The sequence below is a fragment of the Sus scrofa genome, chromosome 1, assembly GCF_054392235.1.
Source record: "Sus scrofa isolate SSC_HxYL_T2T_F1_AM1 chromosome 1, Sscrofa_HxYL_maternal_Yorkshire_Landrace_v2.0, whole genome shotgun sequence".
NCBI lineage: Eukaryota > Metazoa > Chordata > Mammalia > Artiodactyla > Suidae > Sus > Sus scrofa.
The window spans coordinates 2,647,796-2,668,313 of record NC_139383.1 but is presented as its reverse complement, the minus strand read 5'-3'; the positions used below and the strand labels follow the sequence as shown (position 1 = coordinate 2,668,313).

Sequence of the window (20,518 nt, the reverse complement as noted above, 5' to 3'; positions counted from 1 at the left end):
ATTCCTGAGTCATTCTGACGATGGAGCGCATTTGAGGCCGCACACAGAATACTGCGGCCGCGCGATTGCCTGCGGTGCCCTCGGCCCAGCTCAGGGTCCCAGCCAGTGGGCGCCGGAGCGCGGGGTGCGCCGGGGCAGCCGCTTTGCGCGCGGAGGCTGTGCGCGGGGGCGCCCTCCAGCCCCAGCTGCGCGCTGCGCTGCAAAGAAGGAAAGAAACGTCGCCGTCAGTCTGCGGTGCAGTAGCTGGGAAACAAAGGCGAAAACAAATGACAAGTAAACATCCAGCCACAGGAAGCCATTAAGGAGAGTGGGCGCTAATGAGCGCGCAGCGGGGACCCGCCGCCCGCCGCGCGCCCCGCCCGCCGAGGAAGCGGCCGCGGCCCCCAATCCGCCCGGAGCCCCGCTGGCAGCAGTAAACCTGCCGCGGTCTTCTGTCCCTTCAAGTCGAGCCATTAGAAGCCGCAATTACTGTCGTCCCCAATAAGAGGCCCCCAGGGGTACAGAGAAAAGAAAATTGGGATGCTGTGATCTCGCACGTTCTCACGTCTTCCCGGGCCGCGAGTGGGAGCCTCCGCCCAGGGGGCGGGGAGGGGAGAGGGGGGCTCCGCCGGCTCCCAGGTGAGGGGCTTCGCTAGCCCGGGGCGAGCACGGGGATGTGAGTACCAACCCACTTTCCAGAGTCTTTTGAAGCGGTTTCTTGTAAAAATCAGCCCTTTTTGAATAACCACATGTTCCAATAGCCAATTTGTCCCTTAAATTTCAAACCATTCTTTAAAATTTTTGTCAAGTAGCAGTGGTTTCTCAATCAAGGGCTAAGAGCCAAACTCGAACGCTTCCGCCTGAACTATTTAAATACCTTACAGCTCGCTTTGATTTGGGAGCGGCGGCCCCTTCTCCCGGCGGATGCGCTGGGGCAGGTGGCGCCTCGCTCGCGGTCCCAGCCTGGGGCCTCCGCTAAGCGCCAGGTCTTTGCTGCAGCGACGCCCCGCGGCCAGCCCAGCGCGGCCCGGGAAACCCTGCCGCGTCCCACCAGGTCCCTGGGCCCTGGGAACCCACAGGGTCCTCCCTACCCGGTTTAGCACCAGACCACCCACGGAGATGCCGTTAGGAATTTAGCTGTGCAGAGGAACTTCCAACAGAACTTGCCTTTTGAGCTTATCTTAAACTTTTTAAAAGAAAGTAATGGGAGGAGTTCCTGTCCTGGCTCAGCGGAAGCGAATCCGCCTAGGAACCATGAGATTGCGAGGTTCAATCCCTGGCCTCGCTCAGTGGGTTAAGCATCCGGCGTTGCCATGAGCTGTGGTGTAGGTCGAAGTCGCGGCTCGGATCTGGCGTGGCTGTGGTGTAGGCCCACGGCTGTAGCTCCGATTGGACCCCTGGACTGGGAACCTCCGTCTGCATTAGATTCTTGGGCAAACAAGGGTTCACTAGGCATCATCTAAGACTTGAGAATTATTTCTTTATGGTTTCTTTAGATGATAAGTTCTCTTTGTAGGAAGAAGAGAATATATTTAATCATAAATATATCTATAGACACTCACAAAGATATAAACACTGATGAAGTTTAGGGAGATCACAAATCACTTTAACTAAATAATCCCAGTAAGAATTGCAGTGCAGTGTGGTATTTCCTCATTAAGGCGTTCTACTGTTTTCTGTTTGGGTTTTTTGTTTTTTTTTTTTTAATGCCTTTGTTTCTGTCCATTTATCTTTCTCAATGAAACCTTGCTGTTTACAAGCCACTATATAAATCTTCATACCCGAAATTCTCAGTTGAATCAGTCTTGACGTTTTACCCTTTTATTAACTAATTAGTTGAATTAAATCTTTAATACATGTTCTTTTTAAAAAATCAGTTCACCTATTTCTCCCCCCCTCCAACTCCCACTCCAGCAATCTGTTCTCTGTATCTATGGGCTTGGCTGGGGGGGGGGGTTATTTTTAGATTCCACATATGAGAGATCATACAGTATTTATCTTTCTATGTCTAACTTATTTCACTTAGTATAATGCCCTTGAGGTCCATCCATGTTGCTGTAAGTGGCAAAACTTTATTCTTTTTATAGCTAAATAATATTCCATTGCGTATATGGACCACAGCTTCTTTGTCCTTTCATCCATCAGGGAACACTTAGGTTGTTCTGATCTTGACTTCTGTAAATAGCACTGCAGTGAACGTGGGCGTGCAGATAGCTTTCCAAGTTTGTGTTTTTGTTTCCTTCAGATGAATACCCTGCAGTAGAAGCGCTGGATCACATGGTCGTTCTACTTCATACTGGTTTTTGGTTTTGGTTTTGTTTTTTGTTTTGTTTTGTTTAAGTGTCTTTTTAAGGCTGCGCCCAGAGCATATGGAAGTCCCCAGGCTAGGGGTGGAATCGGAGCTGCAGCTTCCAGCCTACACCACAGCCACAGCAGCTGGGGATCCAAGCCACATCTGCAACCTACACCACAGCTCACAGCAATGCCGGATCCTTAACCCACTGAGCCAGGCCAGGGATCGGACCCACAACCTCATGGTTCCTAGTCAGATTCCTTTTCTCTGCCCCATGATGGGAACTCCAAAATCGTATCTTAAATACACAAGCAAAGTCTTTTTTTTTTCCAATTAAATTTTATTTTATTTTATGTCTTTCCAGGCACCTGAGAGATGTTCTATTTTATTTATTTTGTTTTGTTTGTTTTTTGGTTTTTTTTTGTTTTTTGTTTTGTTTTATTTTATTTTATTTTATTTTATTTTTTGTCTTTTTGCCATTTCTTGGGCCGCTCCCTCGGCATATGAGGTTCCCAGGCTAGGGGTCCAATCGGAGCTGTAGCCACCGGCCTACACCACAGCCACAGCAACGCAGGATCCGAGCCGCATCTGCAACCTACACCACAGGTCAAGGCAACGCAGGATCGTTAACACACTGAGCAAGGGCAGGGACCAAACCCACAACCTCATGGTTCCCAGTCGGATTCGTTAACCACTGCGCCACGATGGGAACTCCTATTTTATTTTTTAATTTTTTATTACTCAAATGAATTTATCACATCTGTAGTTGTATGATGATCATAACAATCTGATTTCACAGGATTTCCATCCCACAGCCCAAGCACATAAGTTTTTCAATGTCTGTGAGTCAGCATCTGTTCTGCAAGGAAATTCAGTCTGTCCTTTTTTCAGATTCCACATGTCAGTGAAAGCATTTGATGTTGGTGTCTCATTTTATGGCTGACTTCACTTAGCATGATAGTTTCTAGGTCCATCCATGTTGCAAAAAATGCTGGTATTTCATTCTTTTTAATGGCTGAGTAATATTCCAGTGTGTGTATGGACCACATCTTCTGGATCCACTCCTCTGTCGATGGACATTTAGGTTGTTTCCATGTCTTGGCTATTGTAAATAGTGCTGCAATGAACATCAGAGTTCATGTGTCTTTGCGAGTCCTGGTTTTCTCTGGGTAGGTGCCCAGGAGTGAAGCAAAGTCATTTTTTTAAGTTGGAAACTCACCTAATTATGTTTCTTGAACTATATAAAATCTGCCCAATCCCTCAAAAGTCAATTGTAAAAATGTGTTTTAAAGCAAAGACTTTGCTCCTCACAGACTGAAGCTCTTAGCTTTGGCACCCGAGGAATTCCATGGATATCCCGTAAGGATGACAGGAGCCCAGGTGTCCTCTGGTCCAGCAGCTCCAGGCCTGTCCCCTCCCCCAACCTCCACGTCCTACTTACGAAGCAGGCAGTGGAGGCTGAAATGGGCGAGGGGCCCTGGAGCCTAGAACTTGGGATGCAACCATCAACTCTGCTCTCCAGAGAGTCTATTTGACTTTAGAGTCCAGAGTCAGTCTGACAGTAAGTGCAGCAATTTTTCCAGGGCTGAGCCTTAACGAGACAAAGCAGGCAGCGTCTCGTCACTTCTCCCAGGTCCTGGTAAACTGCAGACACCATAAACTGCAGTCCCAACCCGTTCCCTTCCAGTCAGTGGAAAACGATGCCTTCAGTGGTTAAAACCTGTTACGCATCTTACCGAAAAAGGAGTAATTTCTGAAGCATCTGGTTCAGATACTGAGCTTGGGGGGGGGGGGCTTCGGGAGGCCCCATTCAGCCGCCCTCGGCACCCCCTTGCCCTCAGCTTCTCCACAAAGCGCTGGACCAAATGACTGCTGCGCTGTTTAACGCTGCATCTGTACAGACGTCAAAGAGTTTCACATCCTTGATCATGAGAAAATGAGATAACTAAATCCCTGAAAACCTCTAAGATCTTCAGGAAATCCGTCTCAGGGACAGCACGCTTCTGTCCCCTCGAGCGCCTATTTCAACTTCTTGGAAGCATCAAAAACTTGCCAGCAACATCTCCTGAACCTTATCAGACTTCGTAAAGCTTCGCATTAGGCATTGATGTGTTTCCCTCTTTTTCCTCTCCGTGCCATTTTTAATCTGCTTCCACGGCTGGGTGCTCTTGGGGGCAGGAAACCTCTTCTTTAACGTCCTTCAGCATTTGGTTGGAAATCTTTTTCGTAGACGCCCTCCCAGGAACACGGTTCAAAGTCGACTGCATTTCGGCAACTGTTTGCCCCACCCCCAGATATAAGCATTAGTTGGGTGTTAGTATAAACTCCAGGCAAAAGGCAAGCCCTTTGTAGTTAGCAAATTTCCTCCGAGTATTTTCTAAAGGGCCTCGCCTCCAGCTTTAAAAAGGAGGGCAGGGAAAATGCCCGTTGCAATCTCCCGCTCTCATTAGGCCTCCCTGTCAGAAATGGGCTACAGAGGGAGGAATAAGGGGTAATTTTCCTTTAAAATGGAGAGGAGTCTCTTTTAGAAAGGAAATTCCCTGAGGAAGTTGTTTTAGAGCAAATAACTGTTCAGGAGGAAGCCCGCAAAAGGTGGGAAGGCTTTCTCTTTGATTTGCCCCCGTCTGTGTATTTGAGCTCAGACCAGACAACATTTTATGCACATATTAATAGAATGCAAATAAGCCTCCTGCGACCACAGTGGCATTTGACACGACGTATTGTCAACAGAAAGGGTTTTGGCGTATTTTTTAAATCCCATCACACGGTGCCATGGGGTGGGGGATGCTGGGGGCGGGGGGCGAGCCGGGCCTGGGAACGGAGGCAGGGCTTGCTTCAGTGGGGCAGAGAGTAAAGTGCTTGGCGGAATTTCCTCCACATCAAGGAGCTTTCTGGAAAGGTGTGAGCGTCCCCTTCAAAGCCCCCAGGTGCTGAGTCACTCTGCGGCCCAGAGCAGGGGTTCTTAGCTCCGGGCCCACCAGGGTCACCGGGACCGTCTGCCGTCAGTTTGCAGCAACCCTCCCACCCTCACCCGCTGCTGCGCCGGCCAGGCTCCCGTCCAGCAGGGCGCGGCGGGCCTGAGACCCTGCATCGCCGAGGCATTTCCCCCTAACGCCCGTGCTGCAGGTCCAAGGACCACACTCTGAGCCCCAGAGCTCACATTGCTCCTAAAAGAGGGGCGCAACCTGGAGTTTTCACCACTCACGGGGTGACAGAATTGTGCCGTGGTGCCCCTAGGAAGCCCAGCCACCTCTGCTGGGTAAAGCGGGGGAGGGGGTGGGGGGGTGGGGGGGCGAGGAAGCCCAGGAAAGCCTGGCTCTCCGTCCTGTGGTTGTCTCCTTCGTACAGACTCGCTCCTGGTAGACAGACAAGCCATTTAACCACAGATCGCACCCAGTTGTAAGCTATACACATGCTTCAGAGAAAGGGTAGTTGTATTTTATTTATGCATCTGATCAAAAATATTTCTTTTTTAATTTTTTTTATTCTTTAGGGCCGCACCCTTGGCACATGGGGGCTCCCAGGCTAGGGGTCTAATCAGAGCTGTAGCCACCAGCCTACACCACAGCCACAGCAATGCGCCAGATCCAAGCTGCATCCGCAACCTACGCCACAGCTTATAGCAACGCTGGATCCTTAACCCACTGAGCGAGGCCAGGGATCGAACCTGCAAGCAACCTCATGGTTCCTAGTCGGATTTATTTCCGCTGCACCACAACGGGAACTCCCAAAAATATTTCTTGAAGTCTCCTCTGCAGCAGGCACTGTGCTGGGCTTTGGGGAAACGCTGGTGAACAAAACAGAAAACAGCCTTGTCCCCATGGAGCTCACGTTGGGGGACCAGCAGAGACGGAGATGTGGCCTGTGAGAAGGTGCCCGGAGCTCTGGTCAGATGGGAAAAGCAATGAAACCTGGGAGTGTGGAAGGAGCAGCTGGGAAGACACAGCAGGCGCAGGTGGCGTGGGTGGCAGGTCCCGCGATGACACGATGATATGTGCCGGGGAGCAAAGACGGACGTGAAGAGGGGAGGGAGGGGGCGGCTGCCTGGGCAAAGGTCCTAAACGGGGACCCGGCGGGTCCAGCCTTCCTGTGGCCGGCGGGTCACCCGCGGAGAAGGGACGTGGCCTCGGGAAGGAATAAATATTAGAGCTTGAACGTGTTGGAGACGGTCTGGGGACCTTGAGAAGAAAACTCGCAGGGAGAAGGGATGCAGAGCGAGACATGGGAAGGAGCCAGTCCCGGACGGCTCTGCTTGTAGGCGCTCTGGCCCCTGGGCCTGGGACGTCGAGGGGGTGGGCAGCAGGAAGCAGGGGCAGCGTCTCGCCAGAGGCTGTGAGGAATAATAACAGGCCTGGGAGCTCCCACTGTGGCTCAGCAGGAACACACCCCGACGAGGATCCATGAGGACAAGGGTTTGATCCCTGGCCTTGCTCAGTGGGTTAAGGATCCGGCGTTGCCTCGAGCTGTGTTGTAGGTCACAGATACAGCTCAGAATGCGCATTGCTGTGGCTGTGGTGTAGACCGGTAGCTGCAGCTCCGATTGGATTCCTGGTCTGGGAACTTCCATATGCCACGGGTCTGGCTCTAAAAAGACAAGCTGATAATGATGACAGACCTGGAGCAAAGCCTGACTCTGTGCCTGTGGCCAGCTGTCTACCCTCTCCAAGGCACGTTCTCATCTGGGAAAGAAAGGGTCCCACTAAAACCCAACCCGAAGGGCTCGCATGTTATAACACCATCAGCTGAGGTGTCACCAGGTGCTGCTAGGAAGGAAAAGCCTGAAAGTCACTTCCCAGAGCACGTGACAGCAGCCTGAAAGCACAGTAGATGACAGAGTACCTTGCTCTTTGGATTTGCAAGGTCCTGTTGAAACTCAAGGTCAAGTGTTTTCATCAGTCTCTGTTGCTCCTTCTTCTTCACATGGAGCACCTTTGGGTCCCACCCACAGACCATTTCTCAGTCTGTGTTTGTCCTTGAGGAACTCAAGGTCAAGCCAAAAGAAATAGCCTGTCATGGACTTCCCTGGTGGCTTTGTGGGTTAACACCTTATGGGGTCACTGCCTTGGTGAAGGTTCAGTCCCTGGCCTGGGAACCTCAGCATGGCCTAAATAAATAAATATTTTTAAAATAAAATAAAAGTTACAAAAAAAGAAATATCCTGTTACAGAATTGGGAATTAATGATTAAAGCAAGGCCCCCCAGCACAGGGGAAGTACTGGGATTAGAGTATTCTATACCTTCATTATTTATGTTGGCCATGCCCACAGCATCTGGAAGTGCCCAGGCCAGGGATCAAACCCATGCCACAGCAGTGACAATGCCAGATCCTTAACCTGCTGAGCCACCAGGGAACTCCTTACAGTTTACATTTAAATCCATGTGCTAGTTGAGTTTAATTTTGTGTAAATGTGAGACAGGTTTTTTGTTTTTGTTTTTGTTTTGCCTATGGCTATCATATTACTCTAGCACCATTTCTGTGTTTTCTTCATTGACTTGCTTTTGCACTTTTGTTAAAGTCAGTTGGCATATTGTGTGGGTCTGTCTTGGGACATTTTTTTTCTTTTCCTTTTTTTTAATGGGCTCATCTCCAGTAAATGGAAGTTTCCAGGCTAGGGGTCTAATCACAGTTGCAGCTGCCAGCCTTTGCCACAGCCACAGCAACACTGGATCCAAGCTACATCAGCAACCCATGCTGGAGCTTGCAGCAACACGGGGTCCTTAACCCCTGAGCAAGGCCAGGGATTGAACCCATATCCTCATGGATGCTAGGTGGATCCCTAATCCACTGAGCCACAGGGGGAATCCCAAGAATTGGCATCTTTGATATGTTGTCTTTCACACCATGAACACGGTATGTCTCCCACTTATTTAGATCTTCTTTGAGTTCTGGCATCCGCTTTGTATAGTTTTCAACATGAAGACACTGTAATTGTTTTGTTAAAAGCATTTTATCTTTTGAAAAGATTGTAAATTGCAGAGACATTTTAATTTCTTCTTTTCCAATATGTGTACCTTTTATATCCTTTTCTTGGTTTCTTGATCTGGCTGTATGTTGAATAAGTGTGCTAAAAGTGGATATTCTTGCCTTGGTCCCATCTTAGAGGGAAAGAAATCAGCTTTTCAGCATCAAGCGTAAAGTTAAATATGCAGGGGTTTTTATAGATCCTGAACAAGGAAGTTCCCCTCGACTCCTATTTTTCTGAAAGTTTCATCATGAGTGGGTATTAAATATTTTCAATTGTCTTTTTTGCCTTGATTGATACAATCGTGTGATCTTTAGCCTGTTGACACAGCAAGGATTAAATAGATTGATTTTTGAATACCAAGCAGTCTTGCATACCTGGAATAAAACTTAGTTGGTTCAACTTAGAAACTAAAGACGACACAAACAGATGGAAAGATATACTCTGTTCCTCATTGGAAGAATCAATACTGCAACACGACTGTACTTGCCCAAGGCAATCTACAGATTCAGTGCACTAAAATCACCAAGGGCATTTTTCATAGAACCAGAACACAAAAGTTTAAAATTTGTATGGATAGTACAAAAGACCCTGAATAGCCAAAACAATCTTGAGAAAGAAGGATGGAGCTGAGGAATCAGGCTCCCTGATGTCAGATTATATATACTACAAAGCTACAGCTATCAAAAGAGTATGGTAATGGCACCAAAACAGACACATAGCTCAATGGAAAAGGATATAAAGCCCAGAAATAAACGCACACATTTACTGCCAGTTACTCTACAACAAAAGAGGCAAGAATATACAATGGAGCAAAAAAATAGTCTCTTCAGGAAGTGATGGATGCTGGGAAAACTGGAGAGCTACACATAAAAGAATGAAATTACAATATCCCAGGAGTTCCTGCTGGTAACCTGGTACAGCAGGTTAAGGATCCAGCATTGTCACCGCAGTGGCTCTGGTTACGGCTACAGTGTCGATTCAATACCTGTCCCAGGAGTTTCTGCATGCCACAGGCATGCCCAAAAAACCAAAAATAAACTCAAAATGGATTAAGACCTAAATGTAAGACTGGATACTATAAAACTCTTAGAGGAAAACAGAGGCAGAGCACTCTCAGACATAAATTGCAGTCATATGTTTTGGATCTGTCTCTGGAGTAATAAAAACATAAATAAATGAGACCTTATTAGACTTAAAAGCTTTTGGACAGCAAAAGAAACCATAAACAAAACAAAAAGACAGTCTACAAAATGGGAGAGATTTTCAAATGATGCCACCGTCAAGGGATTAATTTCCAAAATATATGAACAGCTTAATATTACATATATATATAATATATATATATGGACAGATGGACAGATCTGGGAGTTCCCATTGTGGCTCAGTGGGTTAAGAAGCTGACTAGTATCCATGAGGGTGTAGGTTCGATCCCTGGCCTTGCTCAGTGGGTTAAGGATCTGGCATTGCAGCAAGCTGCAGTGTAGGTCACAGAAGCAGCTCAGAACCCTCATTGCTGCAGCTGTGGTATAGGCCTGCAGCTACAGCTCTGATTCAACCCCTAGGCCAGAAACTTCCATATGCCACAGGTGTGGCCCTAAATGGAAAAAAAGAAAAAATGGACAGAAGATCTAAAGACATTCCTCCAAAGAAAACATACAGATGGCCAGGTGTGTGTTTCTGTGTGTACGTCTGTGTGTGTGTTCATGTGTTTGTTATGCTTACATATGTGTGTCTGTGTGAGCCCGTGTGTCTGTGTTCCTATGTGTGTCTGCATGTCTGTGTTCCTTTGTGTGTGTTTCTGGGTGTGTGCTCTTGTAGGCTCACATACGTGTGTCTGGGTGTTTATGTTCCTGTTTGTGGGCATTCATAAGTTTCATAAGTTTAGGGGTGTGGGAGGTGGTGCTTTGGGGTGGCAGGGTTTGTGCTTTTTTTCAGTACTAGTACCTTGGGTTTTTAACTTTTTTAGAAATTTGCCAGTCTTCCATTAGTATCCTTTAACTTATGAGCAACGTAAGGGGGAAAGTTATTTATTTTGCTTAATCTAGCTGCCTAGAGATAAGGAAATGGCGGGGGAGGGGGCCGCTTTGGCTGAGCTCCCATTCAGCCGCCAGGGTGAGGACAGAGGTGCATGTGGTTAGCGAATTTCCCTGCGTGTCACTTGCTCCGACCACAAGGCTAGTGTGCCCCACAACCCTTGCTATGCCGGCTCCAACCTCGCCACCGCCTCATCGACCTTAGCTTTCTGGGGGTGGCCAGTGGGGCTGAGCGTCTCAGAGGCACAGCTCCAAGTGTTTTATACAAATTAACCCATTACGCCCTCACGAAACCCAAAATGTAGGGCGAGTAGTTGCCTCATTTACAGCCGCGCAAACCTTAGCACAGAGCCGTGAAGCAACAAGGCCGAAGCCACACACGGCGCAGAAAATGAGCTAAGGCGTCTAGTGGAGAAGCATTGGGACCACAGCTTCAGCTTGCAAAACAGGGCACAGTTAGCACCGGTTCCAGCAAGGTTCCAACCTTTGACTTCTAGTCATGCTCGGTAAGCTCACCCAGCCCCAGCTGTGGACATTCGCTGGCTCTCTCTGTACAACAGGCACCTGGAATGTTCTCGAAACGCCCACACTTGTGGGCTGCAGACCCTGCCCTTCCCTCACAAAGAGCACAGAAAGCTCCGGGATGACCTCAGACTCGCTCCACCAAATCCCGGGACCTGCCTGCAGCGCACCGATGTCCTGTTGACAGGTGGTCACAACGGGAGGGGCTCGCGTCCCTCTTCTCTCGGGTCCTCGCCTCAAAGAGCCAGGGTGGGACACAGCTCTCTTCTATGGAAGCACGTTTCTCAACTTTAAATTGAGAGGACCCTGGAGCGTCTGTACAGCTTGAAATCATTCAAACCAGACGTTGCTGAGGCCACATGTGGGGGCACAGCTGCTTTTCCCAAGAGCACAGCTGCTCCCACCTGAAGACCGGACCGCCTCGCGTCGCTTCCCCTTTTCTCCTCTAGAGGGCGCCATGGAACAAGGAGCGGCCGCTTCCTCTGCTACTTGGGGCAAATCTCGACTCAGGCAGGGAAAGAATTCCAAATACATGTCTGGATTGGATTTTTCATAATATTAGTTGATTTCAGTTAATGTTCTTGGTTGTGATCGTGGATGACCAAGAGCTGTTTTATTTTTTTCACATGCATTCATGTAAAAAAAAAAAAAAGACTTTTTCAAAAAGGTTTGTTAGAAATTGCAAATTTATACTCTCAAAGGAAGTTTTGATTTTGCCAGAACTATCGGCTTTTAGTCTAGAGGCACAGTGATACTTTCTTCCACTAATAATGGCTGTGTTGTCACGTATGACCCAAGGATATTAAGTAAATATTAAAGACGACCAATTCAACTCGTGGACAGATGCATTTAGTCACTACTTGCTCTGAAGGCCCTGTTGTACTGTCTTCCTTCGTCTTCGGCGGGGTGAACTGTCTGTGGCTGAGACTCTGTCCCTTAGCTTTTTTGGATGATCTTTGAAGATTGGAGACATCCTACACCACATATTCAAAAAAAAAAAAAAAAAAATGTATCTGCAGGAGGTCCCATTGTGGCTCAGCTGGTTAAGAACCTGACATAGTGTCCGTGAGGATGCGGGGTCCACCTCTGGCCTTGTTCAGAGGGTTAAAGATCAGGCGCTGCCACAAGCTGCAGCATAGGTCACAGATGTGGCTCGGATCTGGTGTTGCTGTGGCTGCGGTGTAGGCTGGCAGCTGCAGCTCCCATTTGACCCCTAGCCCAGGAACTTCCATATGCAGCAGGTGCAGTGTAAAAAGGAAAATTAAAAAAAAAAAGATGTATCTGCAAACTATTATATATGCAATGGATAGACAACAAGGGCCTACTTATAGCACAGGGACCGACAGTCAAAACCCTGTGATAAACCATAAGGAAAAAGAATATGAAACAGCATATGTTTCATGTTTATATGTATATATGTACATATTATATATAAAACCGAATCATTTTTGCTGTACACCAGAAACTAACACAAGATTGCAAACCAGCTATATTGCAAATTTTGTAAAATGTATCAAATTTTGCATCAGGATGATTTTCATTCTAAGACTTGTTTGGTATTGCTTTTTTCCGTACACTTAACACAACGTGGTCCCTGTGTCGCCGGGAGAGGGCTGCCAAGTGCAAACTCTCAGCAGGAGGATGGAGTGCGGGGGGGCGGGGCGGGGGGGGCGCAAAGGCCGCGGGGAGCGCGGGTGGGAGGCCTTCCTTCGGTCCTTGCGGCCGAAGAGGGCGCCACAAACGGCCCCCCTTCCAGGCTCCCTTGGGACACGGAACCGGCTCAGAGCAAGGAGAAAGCTTTTTACAGACGAGGAAGGCTGTGGAGACAGGACGGAGGATGCAGCCGCTGTGGCCGCTGCGGAGGGAGCTGTCCTTCTGTGGCTCCCAGTCCCGACCCGCTCCGCCCTCCGGAGCCGTCGCTGGGGCTCAGCCCGGGCCCAGCCCGGGAACTCAGCCACCACCAAACCTTTGTTCTACTCCTTGGCTTTTTTTTCCCCCTTCCTGGAATCCGGAGCCTGGCAACAGCACGAAGCCCTTAGCAGGTGACTTGTCAAAGGCACCGCAAAACCCGGGGTGGCATCCTGGAGACCTGCCAGGTACCTTCGCCTTTGCTCCTGAAAAGTTGTCACGGGCTGGCCTCCCACCGCAGGTCTCCGGATGCTATACTCAAAGCCTCCTCCTGGGATTTCTCCTTAGCTCCGTTGAGGCAGGTGCCGTGTCGCCTTCCTGCTGGTGGTCAGCGCAGCCTGGTGGCAGGGGGGCGAGGCTGGGGGAGGGCCCTGGAGTGGGTCCTCTCCCCCACGCCACCCCAGAAGTGAGGTCAGTGCGGAGGGCAGCTGTTCCGGCACACCCCTCGGGCAGGCTCGTGCCCCGAAGAAAGACGGCATTATTTTCCCCTGTGTCTGTCACACCCCAACTCAGTGTTCCCATGCTAATCTCGGGGACGTCTCACGCCGCATTTCAGAGGGAGGCTTTGGAAGGGATGCTGTCCATTTTCTGGTATTTCATGGGAATTCCTGCCTGTGCTGGGGCAGCCCGAGCTCTCGGGCGGCTGAGACTGCAGGGCTCGGGCATTTAATGGGACTGTAGTATAAGCCCCTAAAGAGAAGCTGACGTTTCACAGGAGACAGTCACACTCAGTGTCAAGGCTGAATGGAGGGGCACGAGAAGAAGTGAAGAAAGAAAGGAGGGACGGGGAGAAGGAAGGGGGAGAAAAACAGAGAAAAGCGCAGAACCAGGTTTTTGCGATTTGAAATAAATATTACACTACGGTGAGAATTCTCATAATTTTGTGTTTCTTTGCAGAGATTTTGTTTTGTCCTGTTTTGTTTTGTTTTTGCTTTTTAGGGCCACACCCACACCCACAGTATATGGAAGTTCCCAGGCTAGGGGAGCAACGCCAGATCCAAGCTGCACCTGCGATCTACAGCATAGCTCACGGCAACGCCAGATCCTTAACCCAGTGAGCGAGGCCAGGGATCAGACCTGCGTCCTCATGGTTACTAGTTGGATTCATTTCCACTGAGCCACAACAGAAACTCACATTTTGTTTTGTTTTTGTTTTTTAAATAAGTGATTATACTAGTGGCTTGTGGGTCCCTCGTGATTTACCACGTTGTCAATTACCTACAACTCAGTTCCAAAAAGCAAAAAGCCATGTTTCTGCTGTGGTGCAGTGGGTTAAGAACCTGACTACACCAGCTCAGGTGGCCGCTGAGGCTCGGGTTCAATCCTTGGCCCAGCGCAGTGAGTTAAAGGATCCAGCGTCGCCGCAGCTGCAACGCAGCTTCAATCCCTGGCCCAGGAATTTCCACATGCAGAAGGTGTGGCCACGAAAACTTTCTGAAAAATTGAAAAAGAAAATAAAAAGAAAAATTTCAGTGGAATGAACTCAATGTTAAAAATAATAGAGATCAAAATGCATTTCTGGAGAAAAAAGTCTCGACAACGTCCATAAACTTTCCAAACTGAAGGAAACCGACTCAGAAAATGTTCTAAACGCTGAGGCGAATGGCTTTGGGAGATGTTGGAATCCTAAGACTATGAACTCCTATTCCTGGGGGGGGAAAAAAAAAAAAGACAAGCATTTTAAAGAAAAGAAAACGAGAGACTTCCCTGGTGGCCTCGCCGTTTAAGGATCTGGCATTGTCACTGCTCTGGCTTCGGTTACAGCTGAGGTGCAGGTTCAATCCCTGACCCAGAAACTTCTGAAAACCATGGGCACAGTCAAAGGGAAGGGAAGGAGGGAAAGAGAAGAGAAGGAAAGAAAAGAGAAGAGAAGGAAGGAATGATATTCCAGGGCCCCTGCATCCTAGCTGCCGCCCCTCAAGTCAAGGCTGCCTAATTTCAGTGTGAGCTGTTGAGAATCCAGTTGTCTCCCCCTAAGATGGGGAGCAGTGGACACGGGCAGAGTCCGGTCTGGTTGCCAGGAGCGGGAGCCCCGCCCAGGCCCTGCCCCTTCAGCCAGGACCACGGGAGGGAACTCTGTGAGTCTGTGCCTCAGTTGCCCTCTGTGTAAAAGAGGCACGAAAGCCAGCGAGCCTCTGATCGCATTTTGGGGGAGCTCCTGGAAGCCCGGGGGACCAGCAGGCATGGACGGGGGCTGTAGGGCTGTGTGCCTTCCTCTGGCTCAGCCTGGAAGCTGAGGAGGGGAGAAGGCAGAAGGGACCAGAAGAGTCAGAGCCCACCCCTCCCAGTACGGACACATTAATTTGGGCAGGTTCCCAAACCTCAAGTCTGCAACCACTAGTGGCACATATTCAATTTAGTGAGTCCAGCCAGTAATTTTTTATGTCATAGAAGAGAAAATAATGTCTTATGTCTTATATACTATACAGGTAACAGAGCAGAAGAGACTGCTTTTCACATAGTAAGAGAAAGGGTGGTGGTGTCATTACATTTTTTTTTTTTCTTTTTATGGCCGCACCTGCAGCATACGGAAGTACCCGGTTAGGGGTCAAATCAAAGCTGCAGCTGACAGCCTGTACCACAGCTGTGGCAACACCCGATCAGAGCCAAATCTGCAACCAACCCACTCTGCAGCTTGCGGCAGTGCCAGATCTCTAACCAACTGAGCGACGCCAGGGACGGAGCTGGCATCCTCACGGACGCTATGTCGGGTTCTTAACCCACTGAGCCACAATGGGAACTCTCATCATTGCATTGCTTTGTTTCAGACACAGACCTACAATCCCTAAGTAAAGCACATTTCCTCCTGCAGGTCACAGCGAGGATGTGAGAGGGGCTGGAAGAGGCCCGACCCTCCAACAGAAAGAGGATGCTCTATCCATCAGTCAGGCCAGTGGGACAGATCAGGCCTTTGGATGTGTTGCCATGGCAACCTGCTCCCACCACCTCCCCCTTGGTAGGGTCCTGTGGTTCCCCTGCTGGGCCTGAGAGATCCAGCTGTATGGGGTCTTCGTGCATCCCCAGTCCCTAACCCCACAGACTTGGGGACCAGGGGGTCCATGGGAAGCCCCCAGACCTGGAGCCGGGGCAGCAGACCTGCCCAGGGCCAAGTGGTTTGTTTTCATCAGCAGGCAAAGCTCCACTCTTGTGTTTTTCCTACTACATGAGCGATGTGTTCAGAGGACTCGGAGCGGCTGGGGTGGAAGGAACAGAAAGGCAGCCCCGTTCCCCTGGTGACGGCCGCAGCCCCAGGCTCAGGATTGGACGGCAGACTCAGGGCCAGGGCTCCCCCTCCTTGCTGGTGACAAACAAGATGAAAAGAGAGGGCCCTGCTTGTGTTCTCCCCTCTCCCAGGAGAGAGGCCACAAAAGCGGCCCTGAGGGTCCTGGCGTGGTAACGTGGTCACTCAGAAGCAGATTCAGGATTTTTATTCGGATCCTGCTTCATCTTCCCTAGGTAGCAGCTGCATCTCCATCTTTCACTTGTTGAAAGAAGACACGTTCTTAAGGACAAAGTTACCAAATGCAAAGGAAATTGTTTAAGAAAACCACATCCAACAACTGCGTCCGTGTAAGCCTAGTGTTTTCTAAATCCATTATAATTTCTTTTCGTCAAATGTTTGATCCCTTTTCAGTGGTTTCAGGAACCCTTCAACATTAGACTGGGGATAATAATCAGGGAACAATCCATTTTTTTAATGGGCAAAGATCTGAATAGATACTCCGCCCAGGAAGATGGAGATGGCAGATAAAGATGGGACTCAAATCAAAGCAGGGAATGAGCCCAGCCCGGACCCGAGAGAACAGGTAGACGTCAAAGAGTGGCCACACCAAGTTCTGGCCGGGGCGTGTGGACTCTGCCTGTGGCTGTCGAGGATGTGAAAGGTGCAGCCACTTCAGAAACCAGCTTCATCCCTTAATAAGCTGAACCTCCATTTAGCACTTAAATCCCCCTCTCACCCCAGGGATTTGCCCCAGAGAAGGGGAATGTGCCTGCGTGTTTAGAGCAAGCTTACACAACACAGATAGCAACTGGAGACAACCCAGTGTCCACAAAGCGGCATGTGGGCAGCAGAGCTTGGTGGTCCCCACTGCAGAATGGAATTCTATGGAGTAGTGACAAGGGGTAAGTTATTGCTACACCCACCATCCTGCCACTAGACTGATTCTCTGCGAGGAAAAAACAACAACAACAGATAAAAAAGAGTGCATCCTGGAAGATTCCTCTTGGGTAGAAATCTAGAAAGTGCAGACTAATCTATTGTGACCAAAAGCTAATCAGTGATTGCTTTGGGGTGATGAGGGGAGGGCAGTGCAGAAGGACAAGGTGGGGGATTTCCAAAAGGACACAGGGGGTTTGGCGTGGAGGAGGCGATGATACATTTACTGTTTGGAACATGGCAGTGGTCTCACAGGTGCATACATATGTCAAAATGCACCAAGGTTGGAATGGATAAAACAGATGTGGTACATATATAGAATGGAATATTACTCAGTCGTAAAAAAGGAATGAAATAATGTCTTTTGCAGCAACATCGATGGACCTAGAGATTCTCATACTAAGTGAAGTCAGACAGAGAAAAACAAATATATTAACCACATCACTTATATGTATGACGTCTAATTTTAAAATAAGACAAATGAACTTATTAATAAAATAAAAACAGACACAGATTTTTTTTTTTTTTTTTTTTTTTTTTGCTTTTTGCTTTTTAGGGCTGCACCTGTGGCACGTGGCAGTTCCCAGGCTAGGGGTCGAATTGGAGCTGCAGCTGCCAGCCTACACCACAGCCACAGCAACTTGGGATTCGATCTGAGTCTGCAACCCGCACCACAGCTCACGGCAACACCAGATCCTTAACCCACTGAGCGAGGCCAGGGATCGAACCCGCAACCTCATGGATACTAGTCGGGTTCATGACCGCTGGGCCACAACAGGAACTCCCCTCGCAGATCTTGAGATCAAATTTATGGTTAACAAAGGGCAAACGGAGGAAAGGATAAAATAGGAGTTTGGAATTAACATATACACACTGCTATGCATAGAATAGATACCTACAAGGACCTGCCGTACAGCACCGGGAAATCTCAATATTCCATAATAACCTATATGGAAAAGAATCGAAAAGGAATGGATTTATGTATATCCATATAACTGATTCATTTTGCTACACACCTGAAACAAACACAACTCTGTAAGACAACTATACTCCAGTAAAAACGTATTTAAAACGTATCAAATTATATGGGTTTACACACTGTTGTATATTATATGCCAATGATACCACAAAAAGCTACGAAAACCAACAAAAACCCTCCTTTGCCTCTGCAGGCCCCTCTCACCACTGTCACCCGTCTTCCCACTTGCCCACAAGGGTTGGGCTGCGGGGGCTCAGCCCTGCCCTCTGGGTCCTAACACCGCGACCACCCGGATGCCGAAGGCCCCACACCCTGACTCCCCACTCACACGCACGGGGTCCCTCTCAGCCCCGAAGCCCCGCGTATTCAAATCTGAGCTCATTCTCCCGCGTTCCCATCTCGTGCTGCGTCGTCCCCGCTGTGGGTCCGCAAACTGGGGTGCGGGGCCCACCTCCCCCAGGGCTGCGATCAGGGCGTTCGCCTTGTGACATCCACCCCACCGAGAGGTTTCTGCTCCTTCTGCTCCACGTCCACCGCGGGCCTTTGTCCCAGCCCCCACCCCCTCCCACCCGGCCCTTCCCAGGCCCTCGGCCTCCCAAGGCGACCTTTCGAATCGCCCTTCCGCCCCCACTCACGAATCGCCCCGCCTCTTCCCGGCGCCCACACCCTGAGGTGTGTAAAATCAGCTGGGAAAGTTGTTAACCACACGGGGTCTGACCTCACATCGCAGCGTTTCTGCTGCTGGAGCTCGGCCATGGGCTTGGAACCTACGCGCTAACCCAGAGGGGGCTGGGGTGGGGACCGCAGGCAGGACCGCGTGGATAACTGAGGGTGAGGAGAGGCCCGGGTGCTGCTCAGCATCCCCCAGGGCACGGGGCGGGCCACCCACCCAGCACCTGGCGCCTCCGCCTGAAAGAGGAGGCGGTGTCCCCTTCGCAGGAGACAGCCTCCTGATGTCCCAGAGCACTGGGGGGGGGGGGGTGGAGGGAGAAACGCACAGTCAACAGGACCCCCCACCCCACCCGCCCTGTTGGTCCGTCCACACTCACCCTGCTCTGCTGAAGCTCTGGCCCGCTTCTACCCAAATCCCAGGTCCTGGCAGCTTTCAGGGGGCCGAGCCCTGCCCTTGCCCAGTCAGGAGGTTTTGCTTGAACTAGGATTCCTGACCTGGTGGCGCAGAATGAGTGGCAGCCGGACGCAGTGGGGCACCAGCAGGCTGGAGGAGCTGTGGTGGCCGTGGTGGCCCTCGGTCACTCTCCCCCTTCGTGACTTTGCCCACACATGCTCTGCCTCCGTCCCCACCCCCTTTCCCACCTCTAGTCTCCTCTACGAGCTGCTTAACACCGCTTTTTCTTTTCTTTTTTTTTTTTTTTGCTTAGGTTATTCAGAATTTGTTTCTACTGTTTGTCGCCAAGCGTCTAATTGGCACAGTGCTTGTTCCTCAGTGTGTCTGGCACTAGAAGGAACTCAATAAATATTTGTTCAACACCTGTCATCCTTAAGAAGGAAAGGAAGAAAGTCACATGGCAACATAAAACCAGGAACCCTGGGCCGACGGCACCCCCTTCCAGAGGCCGCAGAGCATCATGGACGGGGCAGGACGGAGGGCAGAAAACAGCCTGCCCCTGGGCTGCCTCACCGGCTTTTCAGAGCAAACCCAAGATGAACGAGATCAGAGCCTCTTCCCAAAGCTAAGGAAGTATTTTCCAAAACAGAGTCAGAAAAAAGGAAGATGACCCTGCGAAGGGATGGGGGACGTGGTGGGTACAGGTGCCCAGGGATTAAACCTGACGACCCGTGCTTGTGCACGTGACTTGAGCAGAGGACAAATGGACACACTGTGAAACTAAGCACTGAACTGAAAACAGCGGGGAGGAATATGAGGCAGGGTGGGGCCTCAGATAGAAATGCAGTGAAACCTGAAAAAAATAAAAGGTCCGGAAAGATACGCAAGCCTCCTCATCGGGATAAATGCTCTCCTTCAGTCTGCCAGGAGCTAAGCAGAGTCTCCTGATTGTAAAAAGGCCACACCTAGAAGATTCTAATCGTTATGCACACATGCAAACACACGCAGAGAAACAAAGGGCTTTCTTCGGAACAAAGACGCTCCAATGTGGTCCCCGAGAGATAGATACAGACACGGACAGCGAGGAATTGAAATGTTTTAGAAAAACTGAGGGTAGAAATGTTACATATGTTAAATCAATGATCCAAAAATTGCCTTGCCTTTTGTAGGTCTTTTAAAAAGAAATTGAAAATAGATAAAACCTGATTCTTCACCGCAGTGAACTTGAGAACAAGAAAACCTATAAAATAATTGATGCGTCTATGGGAGTAATAGTTTGTGGGAAATTAGATGACTATTTCATTTCTAACAGAATAATCTTCAGGGGGGAAAAGCACCAAATGGAAGTGGCAGGGTTGGTTACCCAGGCAGCTGTAGAAAAGTCCCCAGAGGGGACCCCAGACAGAGAGGGAAATTGTGGGCCACCACTCTAAGTTAGCGATTGAGCCAGAAAGCTATCAGAATGTCGTGGAACAAAGCAGCCTTGCTTAACTATAAAACCACAGATAAAAGCACCAGATGGGCCTCAGGTCATTAGGTAAAAGGTGAAATGAGACCTGCATTCAAGTTCGGCAAGATGTTGGTCCTTCGGAGCAAGGACAGGAATTTCAGGG

General features: G+C 49.5%; 1 protein-coding gene and 1 long non-coding RNA gene across 2 annotated transcripts in view; both read right to left on the bottom strand.

Annotated features, from left to right (window-relative positions):
• LOC102157949 (uncharacterized) overlaps positions 1–19,098 on the bottom strand; it is an 81,415-nt gene extending 62,317 nt beyond the window's left edge. The window contains exon 1 of the mRNA XM_085021953.1: positions 19,007–19,098. The gene's annotated coding sequence lies outside the window, so the exon portion shown is untranslated. The remainder of the gene's footprint in view (positions 1–19,006) is intronic.
• On the bottom strand, positions 8,976–13,078 carry LOC146405876 (uncharacterized). Its single transcript, XR_014839438.1, has 2 exons — positions 12,894–13,078; positions 8,976–11,767 (listed from the first exon to the last, which is right to left on the bottom strand). It is a non-coding gene; the product is annotated as an uncharacterized LOC146405876 (long non-coding RNA).
• Positions 19,099–20,518: the final 1,420 nt, after the last annotated feature.